Source organism: Mycteria americana, chromosome 1 (genome assembly GCF_035582795.1).
Source record: "Mycteria americana isolate JAX WOST 10 ecotype Jacksonville Zoo and Gardens chromosome 1, USCA_MyAme_1.0, whole genome shotgun sequence".
In the NCBI taxonomy this organism is placed as follows: Eukaryota; Metazoa; Chordata; class Aves; order Ciconiiformes; family Ciconiidae; genus Mycteria; species Mycteria americana.
The window spans coordinates 328124-341503 of record NC_134365.1 but is presented as its reverse complement, the minus strand read 5'-3'; the positions used below and the strand labels follow the sequence as shown (position 1 = coordinate 341503).

The 13380-nt window shown below is 47.5% G+C and overlaps 1 protein-coding gene across 5 annotated transcripts in view; it reads right to left on the bottom strand.

Annotated features, from left to right (window-relative positions):
- Window positions 1-13380, bottom strand: part of SHANK3 (SH3 and multiple ankyrin repeat domains 3) — a 372706-nt gene that overhangs the window by 254495 nt on the left and 104831 nt on the right. The window lies entirely within an intron of this gene.

Sequence of the window (13380 nt, the reverse complement as noted above, 5' to 3'; positions counted from 1 at the left end):
CTTCAGGCACGTGCCAAGTGCAAGCTTAGAAAATACAATGCACAGAAGAAAATACCAGCCAATCCCTGCCCTACCTGACACGCTACCTAACCCTCAGGAGTCTGCGGAAGAAATGGACCTCACGAAGCCACCTGAAGATGCAAACCCTGCCTCTGCCTGCGGCTCTGCAGAGGGAGAAAGAGTGGAAATGGTGAACCCGGCGTGGTTGCAGGGGAAGAGGGCTTTACCGCAGAGCCACAGCACTGCAGACCTCAGGTCTGGAAAGACGTACTTTCCTAAATTTTGTTTAATGAATCCATTTCCCTCCTAAAGCTTAACATGCTTAAAGTTTGTCTGACATGTGTGGCCATGTCCAGCGGGGAACCCAAAGTTGACAATATCCAGCCCATTTCTGGTGCAAACATAGTGGCAAAAGCAAGGGGACAGGTAAAGCACGCAGAGGTCTCCTGCCTTCCTGCTCAAAGGCATGCTCAGAAGCGGTGCGACCCTGCTAACAGGGGACCTCCCGCCCCACCCGCATTCGAGACTCCCCTGGCTTCGTCCTTCCAAGGCCACCTCTCCCACAGGAACTTGCACACAGGCGTGTGAGCCCTGAACACACGCCGATGGCCACCGCCAAGGGGCTGCAGAGGACGGGAGCAGCCGGGGTCAGGGCAGGATGCTGCCTGAGGTTGAGCGAGGCCTCAGACCTGCATCACCCTTGACCAAATACCTTGAAGGCACTTCCCAGCTGTGCTGTGCGGCCACATTCGCAATATTTTTCCAAGGAATATTTTAGGTTCGAAGTACAAGAATTTCAGGCTCCTGTAAATCTTCCTGTTGTCATAGCAACGTGATGCGTTTGCTCTCTGATGAGTTTCAACCACGTGGCAGGGGAATTTCTCTTGGCAGCATCTGCGCTCCCTGCAGCGGCTCAGCCCAGCTCCCCAGCCTCCTGCTGCCGGCTGCCTGCCTGCAGCCTTGGTGCTGCCATTGCCCCATGTCCAGGCCACCCCAACAGGGAAAACGGGTCAAAATCATAGAATCATAGAATTGTTTAGGTTGGAAAAGACCTTTAAGATTACCGAGTCCCACCGTTAACCCAGCACTGCCAAGCCCACCACTAAACCATGTCCCTAAGCCCCATGTCCACATGTCTTTTAAATACTTCCAGGCATGGTGACTCCACCACTTCCCTGGGCAGCCTGTTCCAATGCTGGACAACCCTCTTGGTGAAGAAATTTTTCCTAATATCCAATCTAAACCTCCCCTGGCACAACTTGAGGCCATTTCCTCTCGTCCTATCACTTGTTACTTGGGAGAAGAGACCGACCCCACCTCTCTACAGCCTCCTTTCAGGCAGTTGCAGAGAGCAATAAGGTCTCCCCTGAGCCTCCTTTTCTCCAGGCTCAACAACCCCAGGTCCCTCAGCCACTCCCCATCAGCCTTGTGCTCCAGACCCTTCCCCAGCTCCGTTGCCCTTCTCTGGACACGCTCCAGCACCTCAATGTCTCTCTTGGAGTGAGGGGCCCAAATCTGAACACAGCATTCAAGGTGCGGCCTCACCAGAGGCCACCCAGAGGCGACAGGCAAGGAGGGATGTCAGAGGGAAAGAAGCAAAGCCTGATGTGGTGCAGTCCCTGGGGTAAAATGTGCTTTGGATTCAATGTCTGGGAGTTTGCAGGACTGTAGCATGCAGGACACTGATGTACAGCCTGTCCTACCAACACAACCCGCTGGAGAGGAAGCCACAGTCAGGGCTGACTACAAACACGTCACAGGCAGTGCTGAACAGGTTTGGTTGACAAGGACTGCCGCCCCGAGCTCATGTGTCATCCAGACATATGACAGATCTCCAGGAGGCATTTAATTTTGCACTATGTCACTTTTCATAGAAAACCACTTTACAAAAATCAGAGAAGCAAACATTAAATGGATGCATGTCATGGTAACTGGCGGATCTAAAAACTAATAGAAATTGGACCTAGTCACTGGAAATAAAAGGAAGTTTCTTGCTAGTCTCAAAGAGCTGTTTTCCAACCAAGCCAAGTCAGTAACTTTAAGCATGGTTCTTGGAAAAAAGTACAGAATTACTTTTACTAAAAGTGCCAAACTCTGCCTAGTGATAAAAGCACGTCAGTCAGTGCCTGAATACCTTTCCAAACTGAAGGCCAAGGCACATACTGGTCAAGTGAGTACACCGATGGTGTACTTCCAGGGACCAACACCATAGGTGAAAGCAAGCAATCAGGGGATTGTAACCAGAGAAAGGCCGTGAGCTCACAGCGTCAGTCAACCAAACAGGAGCTCAGTGCCGCTCTGCCAGAACAGAGTCAATCTGAGCCTGTTACGCCTAAGCTGGGGAACAGCAACGCCTCAGAGAGGTGGTCTCAGCAGTGCTCCATCAGTAGGCAATGTCACAGCTGGAGAAATGCAAGGTTTGGATCCGCACCATATGAGAATTTTGGTAAACAGGAAATATTCAGCAAGAAAAAATTCAAGATCTAGAAAAATCTGCCTGGACCATTCTTCCCCCCGTCCTGGGAGAAGCCAGGAGCAGCAGTCAGCCCTTTGCAAATGACTGGCACGGCCATGCTCTGCACCAGCTTCTCAGGCAGAGTCCATGCTGCGCTCCCCCCTCTGCACGTCCATTACTACAAGGAGGCAAAAAGGGCCACTCAAAGCACCAGAACTACAGCCAGACCTGTGCTGAGGTACTGGTCTGGTTCATCACTCTTCCGTGTGTGACTGGGCTCAGCATCATTGGTCTTGACACCAAACCAAGAGAGAAAGAAATAGAAAAACAAGAGCGCAACAATGAAGACTTCAGACAGCAGGAGTTGGCCTGGGCTTGCTTTAGTGTGTTCCATAAATTAATTATTAGTTTCTTGATATTAATGGCTTAGAAAAAAAATCATAACTGTAGGCTGAACTCATCATATGCAAGCTTACTGTAAAATAATCCTATTGGCGAGCTACTTTTACCAAGTTGACAAAAGAAAAGGAAAAAAGAAAACAGAAAGAGAAAACAAACAAAAGCAGAGATTTATCTTGCAAGGGAAGAAAGCAGCACACCAGGCAGGAGATCCTGTTGGTCTGTGCTAGATCTCCTCTGCTCCTGGTTGTCTTAGCTTAACTGAAAAGCAGTAAGCCTGTCCCAGTCCCTGCTTCTCCCCACTGCACAGACTTCACACCAGGGACATGTCGAATGGGTCAGGGCCACGTTTGGAGGGGGAAGATCGGCACAGTTCATGGCAAGACATTCACAGCAAGCACCAATTATTGGGCAATGAGACACAAACAGGTTGCTCAACGACTCACTGGTAAAAGTGAAGGTACTCTATAATTCTTGACACAGGTCAGGGCGAGTGCTTTAATTTAGCCTGTCAAATAAATCACCTGGTCACCCATTTCTACACTCCACACAAGAGCAGTCATCACCTTATATATTCAAAGTGCTCCCTCCCAACACCAAAATTATAGAATCCACCTTAAAAACAAAGAAAAACACAACCTCTGTCTCAGATTCACATCAGAGAGGAAGAGCAGAGTGGCTGGAGAAAGCAGCCTAGGACTGCTCTCCTACTCACTAATCCATTCATTGTAACATCAAGTATAAGAGTCCCTGAAGCATAACATAACATAGCATTTACAGGAGAGAAGGCATCCAGGTCACATAAGAGACTGTAAAGCCAAAGTTTCCTGAGTATTTAATTCCAGAATCATATTAAGAGGACAGTATTATAGCTGCAAAGGCTGTCTCTTGAAAGACAAGATGTACCTGCACTGTGTAATTTTAATTTAGCCCCCAGCACACAGTAACCACACACGAAGCGGGATTCAGACAGCCTATTTTATTTGCCAAAGTGGGACTTAGGGACAAGGGAGTCACACAAGTCCCAAAAATGAGTGACAAAGCCTGCTTTCCAGCACTATCATAGGAGCACAGACTTTCAGCTGACATACATTTAGATTGCAAAGTTCCATAGGCTCTCAGGTGTCCAGACATGCTCGGATGTCTCCTGACCCAAGCAGCTGCAGCCAAGGACCCAGGGTGGCTACTCTTGCACATAGACGAGAGCTCAGGGGGACTCAGCAGAGCCCTCGGGAGCCCCAGAGCAGAGGTACAGATGATGGAAACCTCACCTGCCCCAACTTCAGTGCTTAGCTTCTGGCGCTTGGACTGCCTCGGGGCCCATTTCAGGGCCACTGTGCAGCCAGGAAGGCAACTGGACCAAGATCAGATGTTTCTATGCAGAGAGTAGAGATCTAGAAATGATAGCACCTGCCTGGGAAAGCCTGGCTTTCACTGAGAACACTGATGAACAGACATCCAGGCAGCTTCACAGGAGGAGGGCAATCAGAGGAATACAGTTACTGCTCGTGTGAGCGATATAGGACTTCTCTCCCCAGATGCTCTAGAGCTTCTCCAAAGCCCTCATCTAAGTGCAGACTTACGTCCAGCCAGTCTGGAAGCTCTGCCATGCAGATACAGTGCAAGCCTGGGTCTTTCTGGACAGAAGTTAGATATATTCAGAGAGCTACAACCATGTTCCCAGCTGTGATACACAACGAGATGGAGACAGCAAGGGAGACGGAATCTGTTGCACGTGGCAGAAATGTGGAAGAGAAGATTGTCTGTGCCACAGCCAGATGGCAAAAGGACAGGAGAGATACCCATGGGATGTGGGCATGGGATATGGGCTGGGGCAAATCCGTAAAGCAGATCCTGAAGCAAAAGAGGAACTGGTGGAGGCAGTTTGATGTTGAAGGGTGCTACACGTGCACTTATTTGTGGGAGAAAGTCCAGCAGGAGATCAGCATTTGGCACAGTCACAAGGACAGTAAAGGCACCAGGAACACATCCGGGGGCTGCAGCAGACAGAAAATTGAGGCCACCACATACGCAGGGCAGCGTTGTGGGCAAAGGATGACCAGAGTCTGCACTGACAGCAGTGCCTGGCTCAGTTTACTGCTCTCCCTGGGGGAGCATCATGTGTTCAAAAGCAAAAGTCTTAGCGAAACCCTCTGCTGTTCTGACAGAGACGAGTGAAAGACAAGAACTTCCTACTAGGGTTGGAAGTGCTGAATTAACCGTAACTCTTTGTTTTGAGCAGTGTTCTTCAGAGGCCCTGGCTCCCTAAGAGAACAACGCACAGACCAGCCACGCGCATGCAACAGCCGAGTTACATTCACGTAGCTACATCCAGGTCTCCAGAACGTGCAACAATCCCAACCCATTTAATGTCTTAAAAATGCAGGAGGAGCCCGCTTCTGCTCATGCTGTCTTGCGCGATGGCCGGCACTCAGTTTCTGCACCATGCCGGTGAGGATGCCACGGTCCCGTCTGCTCCGCTGGCTCTAACTCTGAGGGCCAACCTCCTCCAGCACAGCAGCGTGGCTTCATTCAGCCAAAAATTAGGTCAACCTCAGCTTTAGAGAGAGCTTAGTCCTATTCCGTTCAGAAGGACGTTCAGCAAGATTCCTTCATGCCGCTCTCCCCAGCTTGTCACTGAGATGGGATCCTGCCCTGTCCCCTGCCGGCCACTGTCACAGCAGTATGAAGGACTGAAATCACACTCCTCGCCAGAAAGAAGGTAGCCAAAAGGGAGGGCTGGAGAGGGCTCCCAGCAGGCTGAAGATCTGTTGCAGGATGCGAGACGTGTCTCATCCAACAGCTTCCCAGTGCCAGAAGGCAGAGGCACCTGTCCCCTCAGCCACTCCCCCCTGCACTGGGTGCCAGCCCCAGGCATCAGCCCCAGGCCAGCTCAACTCATCAGCCTCCTGGAAAGCACACGCAGCAAAATAAAACTAATGAATAACCGTGCAAGAGTAGTTTTCTTCTGGGTCAGGGAAAACCAGAGCCGTGCAAGAGCTAGGGGCAGGAAAACACACAGGAGCAATGTGGACCGGTGGACAAGACCCCCTGCAGGCTGGGAGCTGAAGCCAGTGCAGCCCTGTCCTAGTGCCAGGGAACCGCAGCTGGCCACAGCGCCGGGGCTTCCTGCCTCTGGCCCGCTGAGCTGCAGCAGCAGCTGGGAAGCAGTTTCATTACACCATCCTCGCAGGGCTGGGGAGGGGACGGGGACCACCAGGGCAGGAGCCAGCAAGGAAAGAGTGAGAGGGGGCATGCACAGCGGGGCATTCAAGGAAGCCCCCGCAAGCTAACAGCAGACAGGGAAGCAGCCCAGTCTGGCTACCTGTGTCCTCAGGCCCCTTGCAGAGGCAGTCGAGAGGTTTGGGAACAAGGCTTGGAGAGGGCAGGTTTCCCCCCGGGGAACGCAGTCCCCAGCTAGAGCCAGGGCAGCCAGCCCAGCATGGGCAGGGGGACATGGCCACCGTCCCCCACAGGCTGGGGGAGCAAAGCACCCAGCCAGGACACAGCTCGTCTTCCCCCAGCCTCGGAACAGGGACAGGGTAGCAGGAAGAGACCTTGGACCTGGCATGAGACCTGAGGAGCTGCTCCCTAGCCAGGGCCTGATGTGCCAAACCCCAGCGTGGAGACTCAGGCTTTGTACGGGCAGTTTACTCCTGACACCAATTTATAACGGGAAGAGCTGATTTGCCTTGGTTTGGCATGTGAACTCCTCGCCAGGAGGTTCTGAGGTGCTCTGGCGTGCCGTGATGCCCCAAACCACCGTACGAGTCCCAAGGCACGCTTCAGCCAGCCCCATGGGCTGCATGGCCGGCTTCTCCCTGCTCCTCAACCTGCCTGAAGGTGGTTGAGCTTATAACAACAATAAGCTGCTGAGCCTGAGAACTCCAGCCACCAGGCGCCAGAAACAGGAGAGTTTCAGGCTGCTGCCAGATAGCCAATTATAACGAAGGTTCCCCCCCATCCCCCAAATCCACTGTCCCCAGTGGGGAAGTGAGGGAAGTGAGAGCAATAAAGAAAAAAACTTTGTGCAGTTCATACAATCAGTTTTGAAGATTCTTTTCTATACCTTCTCAAGAGTTTAATCAAAGTATGTTTACTGGGTTTCTCGCAGCAAAATGAATCACTTCAGTTACCATGACAGCGCTGCTCGAAGCAGCACAACCGTGCCCCAGCCAGCCTGGTTCATCTGACGCTCCCGCGTTTGCTTTCTGCCCTCCAGAAGGGGAAATGCACGGCTCTCTACTCGAAAACACCTCTCTCCTCTCAGGTGTGGTGGGAGCAGGACGCAGCCAGGGCTCCCTGAGGAGTTCCCGGCCCCCGGACGCTGCGCTGGCACCTGGGCGGCACCCGGACCACGCTCCAAACAACCCCGAGCTGCAGCCTAATGAACCAAAGTGTAATCAACACTCGGAGGTTATTTAGATTTGCTGGCTCAATGTTAAATATTCATGTAAAAGAGCAAAAGCACACGGAGTGCAAATGTCTCCACAGTTCCAAGCTGAGAGACCGCATTTACATTTTAATAGTGGAAAATTACAAAGCAAACTGGAGACGGCGCATAGCATCTCCCCTCATGCGGCACGCGGCAGATTATGCCCAGGCTTCTCTCCCATGCAGGAGAGAGAGGCTACTCCAAGAGACCTTCCAGGTATGGATTTTTTTCTAGGAACGAAAACTAAAGGAAAAGGATGAGATGATGAGGGAGACCAGAACCTCTCAGCTCCACAGAGGGAGCTGGCCATTTACCTCGGTACTGAGAAGTAAGTCCACTGAAAGGAATTATAGCCTCATTATATTTTTTTAATAAAAAAAAAAAAAATCATCCTCCAACCATTTCTCCAGCCATCTCCATTTGCCTCTCAGCTACCGATCTTCACACCCGATGCTGCAGCCCTGGACGCAGCCCCTCAGAGCCACCCCCTCCTCTCCCACCCGCCCCTCCTCACTCCTCGCCTGAACACAGGCCTCGCGCCTCGCCCTGCTCGGTGCCAGCCCTTCACAGCTGGAAACAGATGTTACTCTGCATTTGTAAAACTTAAATTGAAACTGCTAAAAATACATGTTAATTAAACTTGCTAGTTTTCCCCTACAAGCAATTCTCAAATGTGTTGGCAATTCACCTGTGAGTGGTACTCTAATAAGAGATTTTCAGCCTTGCTCTTCAGATAAAATCCATCAGCCTGATGCATCTCAACACTCCAAATTTTTCCTTGCAAGAGCTTGGTGCATTTTTCATTCCTCTGTTTCACCTTGTTACATTCAGCACATCGAGGGTCCTGCTTGGACTATCAGTCCATTGCTAAATGCCCCCAGAGGAAATCCTAACAACTGCTCAGACCTGTTACAGGCGGCACACAATTAAATTAACAATGATGATAACAGAAAATGAGAAAAATCTAACGCATGTTTCTGATCTGTCTTTGAAAATAATTCCCATATATACCTCTGTACTGGCAAAAAAATGCACCCAAGACCAAAATGGAGCATTTAAAACTTCCCCCACAATTCCAAGGATAGCAGTAACCAACGCTTCTTCAGTTACGTACATTCATATTAGCAGGTCAAAAGCTTCTGCAGCAAAGTTCAAAAGAATTTACAATACAGCTCACTGAGTCGCTGGCCTATATTTATAATACTCCTTCAAAAGCTCCAGAGATGGGGAGGCAGCTTTGAAAGGGTCAGTGGGATGATTCCAGTAACTGTACAGAGCTTAGCTTCATATCATTTCTAGGAAAAGCTTGGAAAAACTGAAACAGGACACTTATCAATTAATACAAAGGAATGAGAATTTCATTTATATTAGCCAGGATGGCTTTAAGAGCCCAAATCTCACTGACAAAAATACCTGCTGACATCATAAGCTTGGGTGAAACTGTTGACCCCATGATATTCTGATTACATGCTACCGCTGGACAAGTTACCAGAGCACATTTTAACAGACACAATAATGAATTGGTTAACGGAGAATAACAGGTGGGAATATTTCCAATATTATCCAGTAAGTCAGTTCTTGGTACAGTAGTATTTAGATTTTTGCCTTTATCAATGACTTAGAAAAAATACAGATAATTGGCAGTAAAAGTACAGGTGATGCAATGACTGGTGCAGTGACATTGGCCAAATGTCATTGATGAAAGAGGGTAGATTTAGACTTGACATAAGGAAGAAATGTTTTACACTAAAGGTGGTGAGAAACTGGAATAGGTTGCCCAGAGAAGCTGTGGATGCCCCATCCCTGGCAGTGTTCAAGGCCAGGTTGGACGGGGCTTTGAGCAACTTGGTCTAGTGAAAGATGTCCCTGCCTATGGCAGGGGCCTTGGACTAGCTGGTCTTTAAAGGTCCCTTCCAACCCAAACCATTCTGTGATTCTATGACATACAAGAAAGGGTATCAAAGACAATGAAATCTCGGGCATTTGTTAAGACAGGATCGTCTCAACATGCTTCATCACAGCCTGATGCAAGATGAAGCATCTGGGAAACATGAATGGAGGCTGTACAACATAGGACTGTTCCTTGAAAAGCAGCAAGCCTGAAACAAGCCCGTGAGTCCTGACACAAACCACCTGAGGACAGGCTCCAAGACCAATGCAGAGAGCAGAAGAGCTAACATAACCAACAGATATATCAGTCCCTCAAAAGGGTAGCATCGTCTGTTCATCCATAAGGTTATTATGGAAAAATGCATCTAAAGTCAGTCTATGTTTCTAAAAATAATGTTAAAACCCAGAAAGTGTTCAAAATAAAGCCATGCAATGGTTCAGAAGCTGGTCGGCCTGCTCTATATTAAGAAAATAATGAAACAGAAGCTATTCATGGTTTGCCAAGGTGACAGTTAGAGTCACAGTTATATTTGTAAACTGGGAAAGAGTTCTTATCCAAAAGTTTGCGTAGACTTGTGCAAGCATTACACTTTTCATCACAAGATGACAATACTGGTCACTCTGGTCTTAAAAATGTATTGTTCCATCAGTAGCTTTTTGAGGAATTTTTCAAACTCATGACGAAAAAATAGATTTCTCCTGGGAGGTCACCCTTGCGCAGGCCTACAGTCACTGGTGGACTGATGGCATCCCCTGCGGAAGGGGTGGCGAAGAGCTTTCAGAGAGATGAGGACAGGAGGAGTATCCTGGGGGCAGGCTCACAGCATCCTGCACAGGTCCCCTGGCCAGCCTTGGGTGAAAATGAAGGATCAACAACTTCCAGCATTTCACCATGGAGAAACAAGTCTCCCAGGGAGGTGCAGATATCTGAGCACTACCACGAGGTGCAGGCATCCCTTCTCTTCAGAGAGGGGAAACCACAGCTTGAGGAGCTGCTGTTCTCAACTACATGCCTGATATACAAATAAACTCTAAAATTTGAGGTTACCCAGCCCAGATTTTAACTCCGTTTCTAAACAAGCCCTGCCACCAAATACAACTCAACTCCGTCTGCCCAGCCAGGAGTGATTTTCTGCAGAATATCTATGTTCTATGACCATCCTATGACTTCTGCTGTGGAACATCCCTAGTCCGGACCACTGAATCTGCTGTGCCAAGAAGAGTATGAAACCTGTCTCTACCTGTCTCTACCCTGCTGTAATTGAAGACCAACTTCTGGCAGGACCAGCTGCCAGTTGTCCCACCATATTTCACTGTATTTTTTGCAGAGAACCATACCCTTTCTTAGGAACTGCTGTACTGGTCAGGCCAAGGCCTCAGGTAGCTTAATATTCTGTCTGACAATAGTGAGCAAAAAAAGTCTTTGTAGAAGGCACACAAGAAAGAAGGGCACATAGAAAGCTATCATTCTCCATCGTATTTCTTCACCACTGCCAGCTTACAGATTTCCAACTATCCTTATAAATAGAATAAGCTCAACAAGAACATTTGTTACACATTTGTTACACATTACAGGAAATTGGATGCAAATAGACAAAAAGAAATAAAGCTTTCCATCATACAAGAACTCATTTATGGCTTCCATACGAAGTTTTTCAACATCTACCTCATTTAGGACTTTCCAAAAATTTCTCTGAGAAGGGATCAAGGGGAAAGGTTAGAAAGGAAGAAGAAATGTCATAACCTCTACTTCTGCTTGTCATACACATCTGAGATACTCTATGCCATTCTACAGCGTAGCTCCAAGAAAAAGTTCTCTCTGAGCTTGGCAGTGGTTAGAAACACTATTCAAGCACAAGATACCATTACAAAAATATAGAAAGCGAAGCAGACATCCTTATACAACTGTAGAAATCCCCCATCTCAAAAAAGACATAGTAGAGCCAGCTGAGGTTCAGACCAGGGCAACATGGACGGTCAAAGATCTGAAAGAGCATCACATTTCCCACATAAAAGGAAAAATGTTTCACCGACGGTGAATATTATGAACAAGTTATTGGATCTTAACAACAAGTGATATGAAGTCATAGCATCCTAAGGAAGCAAAACGCTGTCTTTTAAATCATTTGGCATGGATTTCTCCTCTTTACAGGGGACAACTTGAAGAATCAGTAGCACTGGAAGATGTTAGATTTTTCACATGCTGTGTAATCCCAGACTGAGCTCCCACAGACAGTTTCTGACAGATAGCTTCACAGCACATGGACATACCTGGGATGGGCTTCAGATAAGAGGGTTGTTTAGCCTGGAGAAAAGGAGACTGAGGGGAGACCTTATTGCTCTCTACAACTGCCTGAAAGGAGGTTGTAGTGAGGCGGGGTCGGTCTCTTCTCCCAAGTAACAAGTGATAGGACAAGAGGAAAAGGCCTCAAGTTGCACCAGGGGAGGTTTAGACTGGGTATTAGGAAAAATTTCTTCACTGAAAGGGTTGTCTGGCATTGGAACAGGCTGCCCAGGGAAGTGGTGGAGTCACCATCCCTGGGGATATTTGAAAGACGTGTAGATGTGGCACTTAGGGACATGGTTTAGTGGTGGACTTGGCAGTGCAAGGTTAACAGTTGGACTTGATGATCTTAAAGGTCTTTTCCAACCTAAACGATTCTGTGATTCTATAAGGAGGGCACCTGAAGGATAAGGAGACACTGATCTTGGGTTGGCTCCAGGATACCCTCATTAATGAGAAATAACTTATTCTTTGGTTTGAGCTATAAAACGTCATAAAGCTGAGATTTCTCAACAACAACTGACAATTCAATGCCCAAAGTCTCATGTAACCTTCCTAGCATGTTGTGCTCTAAATTAATACTGGTGTCAGCTCACACAGAGAAGGGACTAGGGAATGGGGCCATGTGCATCTGGATATGCACTGTTTATCATCTTTACACCTGGAATGGACACCTCATGAGGAGTTAGGTGGCCAGGTCATTTTCTGACCTTTGCTATGTCCAATCTGTGTCTTCATATGCCTAAATACCCTGAAAAAAATCCACGCCAAAGTAGGAGGAGAGAGGAAGGTTCTGCCAGCAACACTGCCCATACAGAGCTAACGGTACACCACGGCTGTAGGATCTCGAGCAGACGTGGGCCAAGAGACTAACACATCCCAAAAAGCAGGGACCACCGCAGAGTCACTGAGGGATGAGTTACTCCCCACCCCTGCCTGTACACATAAGGAAAACAAGTGTTGTTATGGAGCGCTTCGGTTTGGGAAACAAATGCTGGTGATCTCATACAGAGCTGCAGATCATCATTCTCCAACAAAAAGGTATTCCACGTAATATGGGGTAACTGTTTTGGGCCTCGTTATAACTGATAATGAATTAATTCCTTTGACTTGAAGTTGGTGGTTGCTTAGTGACCATGAATCAGGACCTGATTATATTCAGCGTAAGAAAAGGGAAGACAGCCCCAACCAGTCTTATGTACATGTAACGCTTAAGGCTAATTTCTCAGTATTAGACTAATGTTATATTATTCCTCCAGATCTACTTTCATGTAGGAAGAGAAAACATGAATGAAAATCAGGAGTTTTTAAAAACTTAGCACACAAAGAAAAGTTATAAAACCACAATTATGAAATAAAGCAACTATGGTTAAATGCCTGTTTGGACAAGAGTGGCAAAATTAAGACATCGATCGGTACTGCAGAATATATTTATTCTGTAATTATGGAAAAGAATTGAAATCAATACGAAGTTACAATACATTCAAAAGCGATAAGGGGAGCTAAAAACAATAAAGAAAAACAAGTGGTTTGTAGAATGGAGGAAGCTTCAAAAAAAGCTTCTGGGTTGTTCTGTAGATGCAGAAGTATATTCTAAAAGAAGCAAGAAGAGGCATTTGTGTCATCATGATGACAAAGCAGAGACAGCTACTAGTTAGCTGAAACAAATACTTTAAAACTTGCAGGCTAAGAAAACTTACCAAAAAGATGGATCATGAAAATTATTGAGCAGCTGGTATGGGATCCAACTGATTAAAAACCAGCGTGCAATTAACACAACTGCAAATGCTTTAATGAAAAACAGGTAATATGGTGCACATCTGATTTTATTGAGTGGAATTACATATTTGACTGATAAATGTTGATGTGGATTTAAGACTTGAACACCAATGGGACAAGCAAATGGACATGCCAGGA